Here is a 21,073-nt window from a genome sequence, read left to right as displayed (position 1 = left end):
TTATATGGATCGATGTTCTCACTTTGCATCAATAATATTGCATCTCTGATCATTGAAACAGTGCATTGATCAAAATCGATGGTTTTGATACACGGATCATAACTTTCTGTTCCTTCGACCTCCCAGTTACATCACCCTCATGTGGCACAGCATTTCTGCTCACAGCACCCCGACGACACGGCTGCCGCATGTGTCTCATTCTTTCTGCTCCCCTCCAGTGATGTAACCACCTTTTAGTATTAAAGATAACCCACTAGCACCACTAACACCTGGATTTGATTTAGAAAAGAGCATTTGGGTGGAAATGAAGGGACAATTTTCATGAGAGCATGAAGCGGTCATGCTATTATTGTTGCACTCGAAGAATAACACAATTGGTGTAAAAATAGGCTGCCACCTCCCCTTCCTTATGCTTTGACTCATAATTTGAGTGGTCATCCTGAGGGGATTTAGCCAAAATTAAACCCTTAAGCTTACAGGATGTGGTAGTTTTAATTGCATTTTCATTTTTGTGGAGCAGAGTTAAAATGCATCAGTGTTAAAGCAGGGTGTCTGACAAACGTATTACCAAAGTATAATTGTAATCTTAAATTAAGGTTGGTATTTAACTTTGCAGTAGTTACAGCAGTTTTAAACAATAGGTTTCAAGACGTTTTAGCCTTGCCGAGCAGCATCTGGCCCACTGATGTATTCCTGAACAGGGCAATGAATTTCTATCAACCAAGAATTTTAACAACAGTTTGCATGTACTACTTAAACATTGATCTAAATTGATAAGCATGGCTTTAAAGATACTTTCCATTTACTTTTTCCTGCCTTCTGTTATTATATAAAAGTATATCAAGTAGAGGTGAGAGGGCTGATTGAAATTGGTAATAGCAATGACTAATGAAAAGTGAGCCTCTGGTGCCATCTAGTGAATAAAAGAATATTTGATGCTACAGATGATCTAAGCATTGTTGGTATGTGAACACCTGTGACTGCTGAAGCATGAGTCATTATTTATGTTTCATGAGAGATTGTGCATGAGAGATTCTTGGCATACAACTGCACTTCCTGCCGTCTTTTGATCTGCATGCTTGTGGTTTGTACGTGGGTACATGGACAGAAAGTTTCACCAACAACAACACTGATGTCATGTCTATGTCTGACTGGTCGACCTTGTGTTAATACAGCAATGTGCAGAGCAGAGTTGGTTGATCACTAGTGCTAAAGAGTCTAAATTCAGTGTCATTATAAGTTGCAATCTTGTAGGATGAGGTCATCTAATGATCTGTGAAATTGTGATTGCCTTTTTTTAGAAGCTATTTTCCAACATTTGATATATTACAGGACTAATAATGAATTAAAACAATAATCAAGAGATTATTTGAGTACTGCCGATAACGGATTATTAATGACGGTCTACAAATGTTGTGAATAATATCTGTAACACCTTCTTCAAGTCCAAGATTACATCTTAAGGTTGCTTGTTTTGTCCGACTAACGTTCCAAAGCCTAAAAGTAAGAAGTTTATTAACAGTTAAGACACAGAAAACCAGCAAAAAACTCGCTTTTTGTGGCACTTGCGCTTAAAAAAATGACTTAAACAGCTAATCATTCATCAAAATAGTTGCCACAAGTTTTTTTTCTGTTGATCAGCTATGTGGCTTAGGAGGTAAAGCAGGGCATCCACCAATCGGATGATCGGGGGGTTGATCCCTGGATCCTCTAGACTGCATGTTGAAGTATCCTTGAGCAAGACCTGAACCCCAAATTGCTCCCAAAGACTGTTCCATTGGTGTGTGAGTGTGTGTGTGTGAATGGGTGAATGTGACTCGTGGTATAAAAGCGAAGACTAGGAAGGCTTCTTACTGGTAGAGGTGATCCTTCATTTTCTTTTATTTTACTTGTCAGATTTGATGTTTTTTCCCTTTAGTTGTCAGTGCTTCCATATATATCCACAAGAGGGCAGCACACCTTTTAAAATAAACCAGCATCAACAGTTTTCCAGAATTGTCCTTGCAAATATTGTGCTGTTGTATAAACTCTGCTTTGTAATAAGCCACTCCAAGGTGTTGTGAGAAAGACAGAGATAGCAGGCTGGTGTCTGTGTCCAGTGGTTGAAAAGTGTGCAGAGTCACAAAACAAAACAGCAGCACATTATATTATTGTCTTAATTTATATTGACTGGAGGACTTTGTGCCGTCGAAAGGCAATTAATGTAATAAGTGGAGTATAATACATGAATCTGACCTCTCATTACAGCTCAGGAGGCCAGTCTCATTAGCCGAGTATTGATCAAAGACATGCAAAGCAGAGACTGAGGGCAAGCCAGCTGTTGGCTTTGTTCTAACGAGCACTTTGATGTCAACTGGGCATGAAACAGACTAATTTTTCCACTTGATTAGGCAGATTCATTAGGACGTTCTGTATTCATTAGACCTGAGACTGTTATGTAGGGTTGTCATGATACTAGAATTTTAAACACTGATACAATACTAGTATAAAAAAACTGATACTCAATACCTCTTAAGATACCTCGTCAAAAAAAACAGTCTAAGACACACAAAATATGATTTTAGATCTGTTTTTTAATAGCTTTGGTTTTTTGGTACTATCGAATGTATAATTGATGGAGATTGTTCTGTGTTAGGTTAAGCCAAAAACACACCAAGCAGTGGCGAAGTGTGGTAGGCTGTAATATATGCATTTTTCTGCAGGCGGGAGGCGTGGTCATGCGTTTCAGGTAGGAAGAAATTCTCTGAAACATAGGTCAGCAGGTCATATGAGTCACAGGATTCTGTTTCCTGATTGGCTGCCAGTATTCTCTGGTCGCAATTTGCCACCAAAAGTTAAACTATCTCGAGTTCACAAGTGAGGGTAGAATGAAGTGCAAAATGGATTGGCGGTTTGGTGTGGAGGTGATACGGGTGATGTGTTGTGGGGAAGAGGGAGCTGAGCCGGAAGGCCAAGCTCTTGATTTACTGGTCTATCTATGTCCCAACCCTCACCAATGGTCATGGGTCTGGGTAGTGACCGAAAGAGTAAGATCGCAGATACATGCGGCCAAAATGAGTTTTATCCGTGGGGTGGCTAGGCTCAGCTCGGACATTCAGATGGAGGTCGGAGTAGAGCAACTGCTCCTTCGTGTCAAAAGGGGTCATTTGAAGTGGTTCAGGCATCTGATCAGGATGCCTCCTGGGCGCCTCCCTGTAGAGGTGTTTTGGGATCGTCCCACTGGTAGGAGGCCCCAGGACAGACCCAGAACACACTGGAGGGATTACAAGTCTCATCTGGCCTGGGAGCGCCTTGGAGTTTGCCAGGGTTGCTGGGGAGAGGGACATCTGAGGTACTTTGCTTGGCCTGCTACCCCCGCGACCTGGCCCTAGATAAATGGATGAAAATGGATAGATGGATGGAAGTTAAACTATCCCCAACTTTTAGAGTGGCAGACACTGCTTTCCATAGACACTGCATGGCAGCTTGCTGCAGGCCACTCTTTGCCAGCTGCTCTATGTATTTTGGATGTTATACCACTATTACAGTTTAGAGAGGAAATGATCTAGACTTTTGATTAAATGAAAAAAGGGGTTTTAAATGTATACTTTGCAGGAATTGTTGGCTACTGTTTGTTGACAACATTCTTCCCTTTACTGGCTGTACGTACACTACAAGCTACTGTACTATCGTGGAAACATTACATTTGCTGTAATGGAAAAGCCAATACTTGAGCTAATTAAGCTAACTGCCAGCACCAATTCATCTAACAGAAAACAGCCCAACTTTGCGTTGCTCTTCATCCTCATCCTCTCCTTCAGTGCTCACCAGCAAAATTGAAAATGTAAAGCCAATCCCAGATTCACTCTCGTTTTGAGACACAAAATAATAAGAGCATAGAACAGGCAGAGGGCAGAGTCCATGCAGATAAATACACCACCACACACTCATGACCCACACACTGGGTCATAAGTAATGATAAAGAGAGATCACTCATGTATGAGACTACACATTGTTTATTTAGGAATACTGTTTAGTATATATTTTTGTATTATCCGTACTATGCTATTGAGGTGATTCATAAATGTTCCTTAATTGTCCAAACAGTAATCAGTGTCTGATGTCTCAGCCGAGAGTGTGTTGATACATGTCATGTAGATAATACAGAGGTTGTTGCAATGTAACTGCAAGTGCTTGGCACCACCATCGAGCGAGCTGGCTTAAACAGAAAAGCTGCAACACTGGTCTTTAATTGGAGGTTGGCATAGAAACGCTCACTGGAGCAAAGCTAATAACAAGGATCAAGTGCCCCTACCTCAGTCTCTATTGGTTTAATGGCCCACGGCGTCACCTGTCCCTGTGACAAGCCAAGCTGGAACGTGGCAAGTGTTTAGCCATTATGACACCTTAAAGGCGATTTGGGCTCAGTGAGAATTAATTCGTATTTACCCAGAAGAGCACAACATGGAGGCTGATTTTTTACTTCACTATCTCAATATTTGAGTCTTTTAGCCTGTGAGTCACAAACATGGAAGCACTGTAACAACATAATAGTGGCACACACATGTATAGAAGATATTTATACTGACAGTTCTCATTGTAAGTTATGTTCAGCATATAAATGTTGCACTACACGTACAATTTTTCTACAGTGTGACAAAACAACCCAAATTCAAGGTTTGCCTACTATCTTTTCTGGAGCTTTCAGCCTCATCATGCATCTCATTGGTAGGTGGAGCTTGCTCAGTTGTCATGGCGATGGATTTGTTGACATGAATTTCAGTTGTGATCTCGTCTGGAGTACTGTTTTAGCTCTTCTCATCTATCTCTTCCATTGGATTCTCTTGTTTACAAAGGATATTCTGGGCCAACTTTCAGCATATTTATGTGTATACCCAAAGCAAAAAATTGAAAATGGCTATGCTCTCCGTTCTCAGAACATTTTTAACTGTTTGTACTGAGAGTACTTTCAGAGTTTGGTAAGCGAGCATGTATGTATGCAGCTCTGTATATGTGGAATCTTCTGCAGAAGGACTTACAGTTGCATACATTGGTTCCTCTCGGCCGTTTCAAAGCACTCTTGCGGGTTTTTTGTACACAGTGCCAATATCACAGTGTATGTTACCTGGTCTTTGTAATCATGTGTAGGTGACCTTTTTGGCATTTTTTTTGGTTCACTTCTAGTATACATTAACATACATACATAGCACATGGTCCACTTACTAGCTGCGTCCTGAGCTTTTAATCGACTGATCACATGATCTTCATCAGTAGTTTTCATTTATTGGTCAGTGAGCAATGACATCATGTGACACTTGGCTGTAGTTCTTAAAGGAAATGGCCACTTGGCCACAATGAAAATACAGACAGTACTTACTGGCCCTCATGCCGACAAGAAGTCCATTGTAGTTTTTTAATTCACAAAACTCGTTCAGGGTTTTGCAGGATAACAGCTTGCCGGGATAACAGCTACACTTGAAGTGCATGGAACCCACATTTTGAAATAAAATAATGTAATAAAACTCGGCTAATGCATTTCAAAAACGTCAGAACGGCTTGTCCGCCGTAATCCAAGTGCCCTGAAGCCGCGGCATGCAAAATTGACGTAATTTACTCCATTTTCATAGCATCATTTCTCACCGTGGTCAGTTAGCCTGCCCTGCAGGCGTGCTGTGTTTGCATGGCAACTTGGGCGAGACTAGCTGATGGCTGGTGGTGGTGCTAGTTCTCGAGTCTCGCGCAAGTTGCCATGTAAACACACCGTTATCCTATGATGCCCCGAACGAGTTTTGTGGATTAAAAAACTACACTGGACTTCTTGTCGGCATGAGAGTCAGTAAGTACTGTCTGTGTTTTCATTCTAAAGTGGCCATTTCCTTTAACTCAGGAATAACCTGCTACGGAAACATTTCGTGCAAACCGTATTCACTTGGCAAATAACACACCACTCATATGTGAGTGGGGAGTTTTTCCTTATCCACTGTGAGGGTCCAAAAGACAGAGGGATGTCATATGCTGTAAAGCCCTGTGAGGCAAATTGTGATTTGTGATATTGGGCTTTATAAATAAAATTGATTGATTGATTGAAAATGATGTTGTAATGTCATCACTGGGCCCAGTCCAATAAGACACACTATTGCTTACTTAAAATCAAGATTCAAAGATTCAAGATTCAGAAAACTTTGTCTGTCACTTAATGAAAGAAAATTGTGCCTGGGGGCTCACGAACAACATAAAAACATTCATTTGTAGGATGTCCAGTGGCTCACCTGCTTAAGCATGCAGCCCCATGTACTAAGGCTGTGTCCTTATTGCAGCAGCTCTGCTTTGATTCCAAAGTGGGGCCTGCTGCGTGTTGTCCCCTCTGTCTGTCTCCCCCCTTTACTGTCACTCTTTATCTGTACTATCAAACAAAGGCAAAAAGGTCAGAAAATCTTAAATAAGAAACATACAACCATGAAATTACATTAAAACACAAACGATTCCATTAATAGATGAATAAATAATGTATGAAATGCTGCTTAAGCTCAATCTTGTTTTTACTTTGCATAGTACAGTTTGTATCGACACAGTATTATCTCCTTAATTTGTACTTTGTAGTCGGCTACTGCACAGTTTAATAAGGTCACTGGGGGGAAGGCTTTTGCACCATTTCCTGACTTCTGCCAAAACGCACAAGTCGCCTCACTGTATTACTAAAAACACTATCCTGATATAAGCATTTGCTCTGTCTTTCGTCAAAATGACCAGTTCCTTTCATTGATTGGCTTCAAACACTTTGAATTGTCTTTGGTGGATCACTTCTGGATTAGGTGACTGATGTCTGCTTTGAAAAAGAGGCTCAGTTTTCAGGTCCTGTGTAACGGCTCCCAAATTGAGCTTTGTCAGACATTGTTTACACATCGAACAGGCTCGTAGAGAAGGATCGATTGAAATCTTGTATACCAGTGTCTCCTCTGTCTTTGTGTGTTTAGAGTGAGCTCACTGATAGAAATCTCCCCTGTTGCTGCCGGATTGTGACGGGCCAGTTGCCTCATAACCTAATATGGGGGTACCGTCTGAGATCTCTGTCTTCTCCTTGTCTCTTCCTCTCCTGTCTCTTTCCTTTGTATCTTCCCCTCTCTGCGTCTCTCTCTATCTCGCCTCCTAAGGCTTTCTCTGCTGATGTAGAGATCTCTCTTGCACTCCCTCTCTCCCTCTCTTCCTCTCCCTCTCTCTCATGCTGTCTTTCGCTCAAGCCCTGCTCTCACTTTTCTAAGTGTACTCAGACTAAGAGGGATTGGAGCTTGGTGGTTTTTCTTCCTTTCGCTTCAATATATCAGCCGTATTTCTGTGCTACAGTAAGTAAACTGTTTACTACGAGTTCTCGCTGTGTTTTGACGGGGAGAAATCTTTTCATTCATTGTGTATTGTGGCTGTGAGGAACTTCACTTTGAGATTTCCATTTTTAGTCTGATCAGCGTTGCAGCAGCAGGACTTGACTTAATTTAGCTAAATGTGCAAAGTTGAACACGGGGAAAGCACTTGATAGTGAAGTGCTGCCAGAATACGTACGAACTTATTTGCTTTAGGATAACTTGAGAATATGTGTATGAAAGTATGAAAAAAGTTGTGCAGAAGGCCTTTTACAGCGGTCTTGTTGGGACATAATCGAACAGGGAGGAAATTAAATTTGCGTGATTTTGAAAATGTGGCATTACTTGAAGAAGGTAGATAGACGTTAAGTGGAGTAGTTAAGATGTTTAAAACAGCAGTTGTCAAGTGTTAAACTTTAAGATTAGTAGCATGCATGTGTACCAAACCCAAAAACATGCACAAATAAATGAGTTAAAAAAAATAAAGCACAGAATAGTAAGATCTGAAAATAAAATATGAATGATAAAACAGAAACCTTTAAGACAATCTAAGGGTTTAGAAAACATGTGGGTCTTTGGAGGGAGAACAGTTCCAAAGCTTTGGGGCGACTACTGCGAATGCACGATTGTCGTTCCCCCTTCAGTCTTAGAGATACAGTATAAAATAGTGCAGTAGTAGCAACGTATGCCACCTTTTGTATTGTTATCTCCAGAACATTCAAGCAAAAACACCTATGCAGCTACTACTTTCAAATCCTTCGACTGTATTTGTCTGCAGAATTATATTTTGTGTCGAACTTTAAGAACTCAGAAACATCCATCAGGCTTATCTCTGGCTGTCTGACTACGACTGTGTGCCATTGTGTAGGAGAGTGTAGCGGCTCGCTGTAGTATGACATCATGAGAACTGTAAGTGGGGGAGTGTGGTGGTGTGGAGGGGTCCTGCTGGGTTCCTCTAATGGGTTCCAGGTTGTTTTGGCCCTCAAGATGACCCCAATTTTTTTCTCCCTCCCAGACTCTTTCTCCAACTTCTCTGTCATTTATTTCCCCTCTGTTAGACTTCCTCTGCTCTCCACTGGCTTCTCCACTCTGTGAAACTTGCCTCTTCCTCTCACAGCTTAATCATAATTTGTCCTATCAGTAATGATAACATATTACTCACCCGCTAGATTGCTTAGATTTCGGAGACAAGGATCCTTCCAATCAGTACAGCACTTTGTCGTTCTTATATCTCCAAATAAAGTCATTAATGCCTCAGCTGAACTGCGTAGATGACCTCCTATTCTCTTTAATTTTTCCATTGGGTTGGCTGGGCTGTACATTGTACGCAATGGCTGCAAGAAACCCAGTCTTAAATAGCCTTATGGGACGTTCTGCATGTTACTGCTCTGCGTCAGTCTTCACATTTTCTTTACTGTGATTATTAAGGGTAAATATTGATGCATGAACTGGTCATAGACGATCAAATAGATGATTGTAACCATATTCTTTTTGATTGCCTTACATTTGACTCTAATAATGTCTTAGAAATAGAGAGAGACTGATACTGCTTTACTTAACAGGGCTCAAAATACCTCTGTGTACAAGCACTGGTGCATGTAACTTTTAAGATTACATTACAAAAAATTTTAACTGCACCATTAGGTAAATTTGTCCTTATACACACTTCCATTTTGGCTAGATTTGACCGAAATTACAGTAATGTACAGTAAAACTACTTCAAATGTTATATAGCCATAGGAGCATTTTAAGCAGCTTCTCAGTTTTTAAAATCATATAAGGACTTCTTTGGTGACTTCTTAACTTCTAATTTATATGAATATTTAGTTGCAAATATAAATAAATACTGTAAAACTTCAGTTAGTAGCACGGGTTGTTATTTATTTAAATCAGTGAAATCAACAGGCCTATATTTGAGACAGGCATCTATATGGGACAGACACAAAACTGTTGCACAGCAAAGATGGTAAATACAATCAAATTGTTCAGTTAAATCAGTATGATTATTAGTTGTTGTAAAAGTTAGGATTGCGGTAATATATTAATTACGAATCATTCATTTGTTCCAGCTCCCACAGACAAAGCATCAAAGAGAGAATGAGTTACGGCACTCAGTATACCGACACTTTATCCTGTTAAAACAATACTCACAATTCGGATTCATTTTTATGGAAAAACCCTTTTGATTCTTTTGATCTGAGGACCCTTACAGACTAAAGAAACATGAATAACTTACAGGGTAATCGAGGAATGGCCACATAATTTGAGCTAGCCGACAACCCGGTTTTAAATGCGAAGAACTACTACTACAAAAAATTCACTGCTTGGCAACCAGACCAGGCCTCTAATTGAGACAGGCCTTTATTTGTCTAAATGTGTAGCCACACCAGGCTAGTAGATGGGACTGGGCGTTTAATTGGGACTACGCTTTCAATTAAGGTTTTAGGGTAGATAAATAAATAAATATTACTGACTGAATATTAACCCCTACACTTCATTTAGCACCTTCATGATCAGTTTCAGTGCTGTCAGTCTGTGATGTTTACAGCTGTACTAAGTTTCCTTACACTGCTGCCAACAAGAGTTGAGAATGACCTTATGTTATATGCACTATCATGAACATGCACATGGTGTCCTTAGCCCTGCTTAATTAAGCTCTGTTTATAGCCCTTATTTTCTAAATTGTTGTGGTGCAGCTGGTGAGCAACATGTTAGAACCATTACCTAAACTACGAACATTAAAATAGAGGCTCAGAAGTTTTCTTTAACCTCACTTAAGCCCATTAGGAATCCCCACTGTGACTCTTCTTGTTGTAATAATATAACTGTGATAAATAGTTATGATACATAGTGTTCCACAAAGCAAACGGTAACATTATCTACTAAAATGGTGACTAAGCACAACTTGTCGTTCCCTTTCTACTCTTCATTCACTCTGCTCAAATTAGATTAGATCGTCCTTTCCTGTAAATGGTGTCTTTTCTGTTGCACTTTCTCCTTTTTCTCCGCTGTTTTTCCTTGCTGGCTCTAAAAGGGGTCAACGACCTGGAAATGCAGCTGCTGGCTGATGATCTGTTTATTTGTTTTTTTGTCTTCATTTTTGTGATGCTGCTTATCTCAGCTAAAACTATGCAGTGTGTTGTTGTGTGCTCAAGGTTAACATCTGCATTTGAGTTTCTAATAGATGACATGCAGTGCCCACCGCTCAGCTCAGAGTTTTCCACTCCTCTCCTTCTGTTTGACACACACACATTGAGTACACACAATAATGCCCTAAGCTTGTTAAAGGTGTGAGGCGGTGCTCGGGAGGTGGGCCCAGCTCTTGGATCTTTGGTGAAACGGCTCCTTGTGAAATTCAGCAGGGGATTATGATTCAAGTCACCCTTGGCCTCCCTCTCTGTTTCCTCTGTTGTGCTCTCCTGTGTTTTTCCCACTTCACCTCCTTTTTTTGTCTATTTCTGCTGCACTGTTCTTTTTCTCCCCTCCTTCATCTTTTTTTCACCTCTTTTTTCATGCCATCTTTTGCTCTCTTCTTCATGCTGTCTATTGAGCCACTTCCTGTTTTGACAAACCTACCTCAAACCTTGTCAGTCTTCTCTATAATAGTTTTTCTTCTTATCATTACAACCCTTTCTACCTCTGTCATTCATCCTTGTTTGTTATCATCCTCCTCCCCCTCATTCCCGCTTGTTCCCTTCATCTTCCTTCCTATCTCCACCAATTTTAGCAGTAGAACTGGAGGATCTAGTTAGGGGGAAAAAATGGATAAAAGGGGCCATAACGTAAAAAGTAGCTGGTTTAAATGTCTGGTCAGAGACAAGCTGCCATGTTATTCTCCCTTTTAGATACACTAATCAAATGCTGATTTACTGAACAAAGGCTTGGGCCACAAGTGGTACTATGGACTAAAATGAATAACTCAAATCAAATTAAGGCTTTGAACTAAACATTTAATGTGTGTTAAAAAATAATGTATACCCTTTGAGATCCCCTTTTTAAAAATGATAATATATTAATAATCAATTACACTGTAAAAATTAGCCTAGCGACGAGCTGAGATTTTCTCTGCCAAGAAGTATAAATTACACACAAGACTTTAAATTCTATTTTTGTGGAGGCATTATTATCTACACAATTTGTTGTTTCTTATCTTTGAAATAAAAGTAAATAAAAACTGCGTTTCCACTGAGTGAAATGGTTTCAGCTTACAAAAACAAAAAGGAGCTCTTCATTGCCACAACATGTTGTTTAATTCCTGGGGAGGTGCACGTCAGGCTACGCCGTAGGTTACAGCGTAGGCTCCATGTCAACGCCAAGCCTACGCAGTAGCTACAGCGTCAATTCAACGCAGAAGTATAATTCCGCCTAAGAAGGGACTTAAAAGAGATCACTGACTCAGCCGACCTGATTTCCTTGGGCAGATTGTTCCAGAGCCTCGGGGCCCTGACAGCAAATGCTCTGTCCCCCTTAGTTTTCAGCCAGGCCACTGGAACAGACAAAAGACCTCTGCCCAATGACCTCAAAGTGTATGGTACTAGGAGGTGAGACCACCAAGAACCTTAAAAGTAATCAGGAAAATCTTAAAATCTATTCTAAAACATAGTGGGAGCCAGTGTGAAGAGGCCAAAACTGGAGTGATGTGATCACATGTCGTGGTTTGGGTTAAAAGCCTGGCAGCTGAATTCTGAACAGTCTGGAGTCGGTTAATAGATTTTTGATTCAGGCAAGTAAAAAGGCTGTTGCAGTGATCCAGGCATGAAGAGATGAAGGCGTGTAAAATTGTCTCTGTGTCTTTAAAAGTTAAAATGAGTCGTATTTTTGAAACGCTTCAAAGAATATGAAAACACGATTGCACAAGCTTTGTGACATGCTGCTCAAAACCTAAATTACTGTCAAACCTGACTCCAAGATTTCTTGCAACAGGTTTGATAGTATCCAACAGGGGACCAACCAAAGGCAGAATTTGTTGTTGTGTCTATATTTTGTCTGAGTTCAGGTGAAGGCATTTTTTTGACATCCAGCTTTTAACATCAGTAAGACAGTCATTGAGTGAGCACATCATTCCAACGTCTGTGGATCTAATGGGCAGGTACATCTATGTATCATCAGCGTAAAAATGAAAAGAGTATATCGTATAAAGTGCTTAAGGGGAAGCATGTAAGGAGAAAAAAATTGGTCCCAGGATTGACCCCTGAGATACGCCATACTAAAGAGATGAAAATGAAGAGAAGTGGTTGTTGACTGAGACACAAAACCTCCTGTTCATCAGATAAGATGAAAATTACTTCAAAGCTGTACCTGATGTCCTCACCCAGTGCCTCAGTCTGTTTAACAGGATGTTGTGATCCAGCATGGGGTCAACCAGTACAAAGACTGAACACATACCCCCATCAGTAGCCATTAAAAGGTCATTGGTAACCTTGACCAGGGCAGTTTCAGTGCTTTGATACTTATGGAAGCCAGATTGAAACTTCTCAACAGTGCAAACTTTTAATAATCTAAAGTTTATATTATTGTTTTATTTTAAAGGAACAGTGTGTAAGATTTAGGGGAATTTATTGGCATCTAATGGTGACGATTGCAGATTGCAACCAGTTGAACTTCTCCTGGTTAGGATTCCTTTAGTGTTCATTGCTCAGGACGTTTTTACCAGGAGCCAAATTATCCACAGACGTCTCTTTCTCTCCAAAAACAAACGTACCAGGTGATTTAAACTGGGAGAAACACTGAATAAAGCAGTTTCATGTTAAAAAATCAAGTGTTTCTGATGCTTTCTAATGTGTTCTGTGCTCCTGTAGTAACATAGTGGTGCAACATAGCAGATTCCGTGGATGAGGACCAGATCCCTAAACCTTTAGCAGCTCAGTGGCCTTGTGGTAGAGTGTCCGCCCTGAGACTGGGAGGTCGTGGGTTCGATCCCCAGCCGGGTCATACCAAAGACTATAAAAATGGGACCCATTGCCTCCCTGCTTGGCACTCAGCATCAGGGGTTGGAATTGGGGGGTTAGATCACCACATGATTCCCGAGCGCGGCACCGCTGCTGCTCACCGCTCCCTCAGGGGATGGGTCAAATGCGGAGAACAAATTTCACACACTCAGGTGTGTGACAATCAGTGGAACTTTACCTTTACCTTTAATTGCTTTTCCTATTTGTATTATTTTAGCCCATTTTTTTCACGTAACGTCCAAAGCAAATGTCTGTGAATATAGTTCAGTCTCTCCATATATTGGGAATCCCAGGGAAAAGCCTTCACCAATGACTTTTGGGGGTTCCCAAACGCCCACACACTTACAACACCCACATTACATTTACAGTGCAGTATTGCATGAGTCTAACTCCTAGAAATGTCATCATCATAATCCACCCACTGAGTCACAGAGGACTTGATCTGAGACGTGACTCACACAAGAAGGGTTTTCTTCCATGGCTTAGTTAAAACAACAAACTCCACTGCTTTTGTGTGAGATAACCAGAGCCATGTTATTGTTCAGTTTTTATATGGTGACCGTGTTTTTTTTAGTATGTAGAAATCATTTCTCTCTTGTTTGTCTTCATTCAGTCATTTCCTCCGTGTCCATTTGAACAGCTTTAGCTGTGAGGCCAGTACTCACTGTGCTTGTTGATGTACTGCAAACACCTCTTGTCTCCTGTTCCATCTCTTTAACGTGGTTGGTAATTACAGTACTGAAACTACCACAAAGACAGTGTTTCATAACCTTGGACCAAGCGGCGCATTAAAAATGAGGTCATGCATGAATAGGAAGTTTGTTTCTAGAAATGTTTTTATCTGTATAGTTTGGGTTCATCTCTAAATCTGCTGTAGCTGCTAATTTTCCTATGTGCTTGATTTTGAACTTCTCATTTAACATCACTTTTCTTGTGCTGCTTTCAGACGCCTTTCACAGGTGTTTAAACCTTTGAATATTGACCAAATTGGTGTGATTTCTTAAAAAAAAAAATGTGAAAAAAGACGACAAGCAAGATACGAAATGTCCCACAAATTGGAAAAAAAAAAATCAGAAAATACTTAGGAAAAAAAACCTAGGAAAAAAGAAAAAAAAATAGGAAAAAAACAATATTTATAACAATTATTATTACATTTTAAAAATGCAGAATTACTATTATTTTAAGCACTCTTTCCAGGTAATTTTCTTGTGTGTGAGTTTAAAAAAATGTACAACAGTTTTTTTTTTGTTTAAATTTTCTCTTTTTTGTAATTTTTTGTGCATTTTTTGGGGGTCGTTTCATTGCTAGTTGCCTTCTACCCATGTTTTTAAAAGAAATCAAGATAATTTGTTCAGGTATCAAAGAGTTAAGATTCGGTCGGATTATGTCCCTAATGTGTTTTCATAAGGGAGAATCGTTCATGTGTGTCTGTGTGTATTGTATCCCATAGTATGTGCTCTCTTCTGTCTTATTCAAAGCATGACATGACATTAGGCTCCTCCAGTCTAAGCAATGCTGACTCAAGTGCATGGACCACCTACACACACACATATAACATGCACTCAGACAGAACTCAACAGCACATAAATACACGGAGCATACAGTTAATACATATGCATACACAGCCTGTACAAGCATATATCGAATCTATATCTGTCAGTGTAACTACACACAACTTTTTTTTTGCCTATGAGCTTGTACACACAAATGAGCGCAGCACCCAGTCAGCGGTGAGACAGTCCAGGCTCAGGCTGCGGGAAAGCAAACATTACCTTGTGGAGACAGAAACAGCAGAAAAGGTCAGAGCAGAACAGGACAGTGCGGAGAGGTTGTCTGCTTCCTGGTGATGCAAACCAGGATTTGGAGTCGCTGGGATAAAGTGAGGGGTGTGCTGCGTACACTAAAACACACACACATATGCACACAGCACATTTCACATGTACATATCACAGCTGAGAGGTGGGATGTCGGCTTGGCATGTTTGGGTGTGCTTGCTTTATGGCCTGTGATTTGGTTCACTGCGTCTAGGTTGGGTGGGGTGAGAGTGTCTGGGTGCTGAGATACCAGAGCTGCTGAACATACCTGGCTCCTCACCGAGTTTTCAAATAGACTAGGTGCAGTCGATTTAAATGGTCTCGTCGCGCTGGGTGGGCAGGGTGCACAATTTCTTCATTTCCCTCAAGACAGCTTTGTGGGCTCCATTTTCACTGTATTAAAGCAAACACACTGTCCAAGTGGTATGAAGGATTTCAGGAATATGGGGATTTCTCAGACCTAAATCTTCCAGTGATTTAAAGCACTCCAAGAATGAAGCAGAGGGAAGATTCAACTGAGTTTTATTGGCTTCTTATGGCCCTTTATTGTTAGTTTGAAACATTAAGTTGTCAAGCTGCAACATTAAAGTGTTGAATTAAATGCTCTCAAGTGTTACTGTTTGTTTTCTAAGGCTTTGTCATTGTATTTACAAGTGTAAGCACATTGTTAGTAATAATGTCTATGTAGTCTGCTTTTCTCCCCTCTGTCTGATGTCTCTCAACTGTGTGTACATTTTCTTTTATGGTAGCACAGTGGTTAGCATTGTTGCCTCACAGCAAGAGGGTTCCCAGTTCAAATCCAGGGTGGAGCTCCTCTGTGTCAGTGTGGGTTTTCTCCGGGTACTCCGGCTTCCTCCCACAGTCAAAACACATGCAGGTTGATTGGTGGGTCTAAATTGTCCATAGGTGTGAATGTGAGTGTGAATGGTTGTCTGTCTCTATGTGTCAGCCCTGTGATAGTCTGGTGACCTGTCCGGAGTGTATCCCACTTCTCACCCAATGTTAGCTGGGATAGGTCCCCCTTCCCGTACCAAACCTTTTTACCCAAAATTAAATCAACAGAGCACTGCTATCACTTTCACACTTTACTACATCCCTGCTATGTAATAAATCTTTGCGTCAAAATAAGACTTAAAATAAGGTTCTCCTTCTGGAAGAACATAATTCGATTTTTTTTTATCACACCATATACAAAATACACCAATCAGTATAAAATTTACAAACATTCTGGGATGGGATTGTTCTTATCCTTGAGAGAGTTTTAGGTTACAAGATCCCAGGGGACCCACGGATTGTGTACTTGGGATTAATACCTGAGGAGAAGGACACTTATCTATTCAAAGCCCTTATACTGGCATGCAGAAAGACCTTTCACCTGAGGACTTAAGCAAGGACACATGTACAATGCTGGGATAAATGGATACATGTTTTGGTAATTGAATAATTGAAAAATTCATAAATATAAAGTTTAAAAATAATAATAATAATATTCTTCCTCTCTTGAATTCAGTCCCTCTCCTCAAAGCAAAATATAAATTAAGTATTTGTTGTACACACATCTTTGGACGAATGGAATGCAGTTGCATTGGTCATATCCGTCTGTCTTTGGGAGCTGGATGAATCCAGTGATGCCCTGTACAGTGTGGTTGATGCTTGACGAGGACGGGGATTCAGTGGGGCAACGTTTGCAACATTATTCTTCTTGGCCTTCATGCATTCATCATGCTGCAGACTGTGTTGTGATGTTTTTTCTCTTCGATGGTTGAGCAAGTTAGTTATGTTGCTTTGCGGCACAGCCCCAAGTCTCATGCACTGTAAATCCAAAATACTTCCAAACAAATAACTAGGTCTTTGTCTTCTGCTCCAGACATTTGATTTTCATTTCGCCTGTCTGCTCTCTGTTGTAACCTTAAACTCCTCTACTCTGGACTGCAGCCGCAACATTCAGGAACGTTTTTCACAGGCAGGGAGCACGCATGCATGACAGCTGTCATGTCTGTTAGTTTAGGGAGCACCTGATTTATTATGCAGCTGAGGTTTTTATGAGCGAAGCACACATTTTAAACATCAATATCACAGTCCATTTAATTGTGGGAAGCCAAAATTGTGACCATGATTAATATTCCATTAAATGTGGAGCCATAGCTGCTAATCTTTGCTATAAAGAAAGTGAAAGTTGGGAGACATTTCGTGGGATGAGAAAATGAGGAAATGATGCCACATCCTGCAGCTTTAATGTTCCTCAGAACTCTCTTTTATTTGTTCTTTTGCATCAGACTTAATTTTGGCTTCATGTGTCATGAAACGAGGTACATTTCCACAAGGGGTTTTGTTCTCAAGCCAGAAGACTTAAATCTTGTTCTGTCCTCCAAAAAAAATACACCCCAGTATCGTAAATGAACATTTTAAGACGAAAATAAACCAGCGCTCGCTCAGTGAAGGAAGAGTTAAGGCTGACGTATATCCCAGTGACCTCGGCTCAGAGTCCGCAGACCAGAATAACAGAGTTCTTTTAACGCTGACCTTGGCTGACCTTGACCCTCCATGATGCTTCTAAAAGTAGAATTTAGTTGAAACCATGTATTTTCTATTCCTTGAATGTCAGCGTCGTGGGAGAGTATGTCGGGGGTGGCAGGGTACTAATGCAGCGATTTGTCTGATCCCATGTGAGTACTTTGAGTAATTTACCAGATTAAGGTTTGTGCCCTTGTGTGTGTTTTTGTGTGCATGACAATAGTGGGAGGGAAAATGCACTGTACACACACACATACACTATTGCAGCATGACACAGGCAGCTGGGTTATAAAGCATCATGGGATTTCTGCCTTGGAGTACTGTACAACATTCAGAGTAATTGAAGAGGAGTGCGTATGCGAGCGAGACAGGGTGTCAGTGTGGGAGTATGCAAGTGTGTTGGTGGGCCAGGGACATCAAAGTAAAGAGGTCGAGGTGTGGGTGGTTGGATTTCTGGGAGACAGCTTTGGCTTCTCCAGTGTCTTGCATGCTCATACATACAGTATGTGTCTGGTATGATATACATAATGGCACGGGCATGAGTCAGAGTGTGTTTGCATGTCTGGATTTTAGCATGTGTACGTATGCGTGTGCATTCCAGCTCAAAGTTCAGTAGATCTGTGTGGTGCCCCGTGCTAATCCTTTCCCAGAATGGCTGTTGCCAGGCAGAGAAATTACCCAATGGGGCACTAATGGGACTTCATGGCAAACTCATTCATAACTGTAGGTGACGGGGACTGATTGTGTGTCATCATGAAAGGTCATAACTTTTATTTACAGTATTTTGGTGTTTGCAAATTTTATAAATATTCTATTCTCCCTTAATTTACGAATGTGCTTTGGGTCCAGTGTTACAGATTTGATCCCCATACTTGAGAAAGACAGGCTCTCCCTATTCTTTAGGTGGCAGCAAGCCTCAAAATAGGGCACATCATCCAACCACGCTGGACAGTTAGATTGTGGGTGGTAGAATTATGAATGGTAGTAGTAGGATTATAAATAGTAAGAAAAAGTTTTGGAGTTCTTGATTGTTACAATTTATTCTAACTGTTATGTAGCAACATTAGCTCTTAGTAGCTAACCTTGGTGGAAAAACTCACCACCTCCTGCAGAGCTGTGAAATATTTATCCTTGGATGCACCTTCTGTCCCCTGCACTTACGAGTGATATCTGAGTGATGGCTAGTGATAGCTCTGTGGACAATATTTTTAACAGGAGCTGAACACTCAGTCTGAAGCAGTAGAGAACATCACACCAAGATGACCTTAGATCCAAAATCCCACACCATTGCCTCACATTACGATTTGTCTTTCATGATACTCCACTTCCCGTCTTGGTCTTGCATCACCCTGAGACCTTCTTGAAGAGGTGGTCTTGGTTCGGTTACAAACAAATTCTGTTGCGGTTCGTTTGTGGTGAGAACGTCTTCCGACCTCGATCCGAACCAAATGCAGTCACATGACACATTGTTTGGGTCAAACATGAGCATGTTACAGTCCTGGAGGATTATTAATGTGCACCTCCTCCTGTACTGCCTTAATATGCACATTCAGCACATCCAATGCATCAAAACATTGTTTTCTAGTTGGAGCTGCGCCTCGTTTTCAAACTGTATGGTTTGACAAAAATGAACAATGACAGCAATATAGTCCACGATGACCAGCGCTAAAATCAACCTGCGTAGTTGTCCCTCCATTGTGACATTAGAAAGTGTCACATTTATCTTGCAAGTGTATTCTTCTTCAACATTTGGTTTACTTCCTGGATTTTTCCCTCATGGAAATTCTGACCAATCAAGAGCAGCTTTCTCGCACAAGGCATTTTATCTGGTCCACTTGTAAATGCTGCCGTGAGAACATGAACCAACTCTAGGCAATTATGCAACTTTGTAACAAAATTAGTGCCTGGTTCAGACCAAAGCAAGACAACTCTAGGTCTGAAAGCATCCTGCGGTCAGAATTATGTTCATAGCAAGTGTAGAATGCTGTTGGCCACTCCGGGCACCAGAAACATACAGAGCACTGTTGCCATCCACTTTGAGTCATATATAGTACTTCATCTCCAAGTAGTCTTTATCTTAAATCTTAAGCTCCTAATCTTTACTATAAAGGGAGTGAAAAATGGAATAGGAAAATTAGGAAATAATGCCACATCCTGCAGAACCCCCAGGAGTTCTGAACAGCATGAAAAAGTTCTCCAGAGATCCTAGAACGTTTGCTGTTGGCCACTTGGGGCACCAGAAACATACAGAGCAACATTATCATTCATTTAAAGTCGTGTTCCTTGCCACCTGGCTAATGTAAGTCCAATCATCGCTCACTTTTTTAGCTCTGCCTTTGGTCTCTATCAACGCCTCATAAAATTATCTGGCCCTATTAGCTGCTAAATGCCCCCTTTATTCAACTGTAGCCAAAAATGATGCCATTAGAGCAGATGGACTGAACTGTATTTTGAAGAAAATTTAAAAATACATTCATCCAGAATGTCCCAAAACAGAGATCACAAAGTTTGGATAAAATTCTGACTCTGAAAGGAAAATAGAAGTCCCTTTATATACTACACTATATAGGGCTGCTCCCGACTAAGAATTTTCCTAGTCGACCAGTAGTCGTCATTTAGGGCCATTGGTGGATTAATTGCCCACATCTTTACGATATTAATTTAATTATTAACTTATATATTATTGATATATTGTGGGTGGGGCAACACAATGGTTTGAGTTGAAGGTGTGAGAAAGAATAGTATCAGTAACATTGTTAACACTGTGCTACATTACAGAGAAATACAAAACCGTACTAATGAACCTTCATTAATATAGGCCTATATTTTATCTACAAGTGCACGTCACACACTGAGCGAACCGCCTGTTAATGACACTGTCGGCAAAACAGTAATGATTGTGCTAAGTGGCTAATGGGCATGTAGCTACTTCCATGTTTCAGATGATACGTCATGTTTGTAGGCGACCAATGATAGCTTTACCTTTTTCATCTGCAACTATTAGACCAATGAAATCTTGCCGACTAATGACCTTTCTGTTCGACTAACGTTTGGTCGACTATCAGGGGGCAGCCCTAACACGATACTGTATTTGCAATATGGACACCATGTGCTCTTTGTTACAATTGCAAATTTGTTTGCAGCACTGTAGCCTAATTATTATTGTTACAGTGAATAGTAAAACAGACTTTAACTTACTGAAAGTGGAGCTCAATCAGTGCAGCTGCCTCTAGCAATTACAAGTTGCCTTCACTGAGCTTAAGCTATTAGCATTTCCTGTACACACACACACACACACACACACACACACACACACACAGTGTAACATGAGATACAGAGCTGCATTAGTGGCAGTTGACTCATATAGCTGTAGTTCTGCTAACTGGCTAAATGGTAAGACCGGTGGTCCTGTCACCGACTTGGAAGAACAACACGATGGATACATTGGTATTGGATGACCTGT

The 21,073-nt window shown here is 40.7% G+C and overlaps 1 protein-coding gene and 1 long non-coding RNA gene across 5 annotated transcripts in view; one reads left to right on the top strand and one right to left on the bottom strand.

Moving 5' to 3' along the window:
* The window catches only part of plce1 (phospholipase C, epsilon 1), a 130,242-nt gene that overhangs the window by 39,170 nt on the left and 69,999 nt on the right, over window positions 1-21,073 (top strand). The gene's annotated exons all lie outside the window — the stretch shown is intronic.
* LOC144459365 (uncharacterized) lies at window positions 2,592-15,241 on the bottom strand. The gene is made up of 3 exons (XR_013488336.1): window positions 15,055-15,241; window positions 6,249-6,377; window positions 2,592-3,367 (listed from the first exon to the last, which is right to left on the bottom strand). It is a non-coding gene; the product is annotated as an uncharacterized LOC144459365 (long non-coding RNA).

The sequence above is a fragment of the Epinephelus lanceolatus genome, chromosome 21 (genome assembly GCF_041903045.1).
Source record: "Epinephelus lanceolatus isolate andai-2023 chromosome 21, ASM4190304v1, whole genome shotgun sequence".
NCBI classification, from domain to species: domain Eukaryota; kingdom Metazoa; phylum Chordata; class Actinopteri; order Perciformes; family Serranidae; genus Epinephelus; species Epinephelus lanceolatus.
The sequence above is the reverse complement of the archived record's forward strand: the minus strand, read 5'-3'. Positions and strand labels throughout refer to the sequence as shown.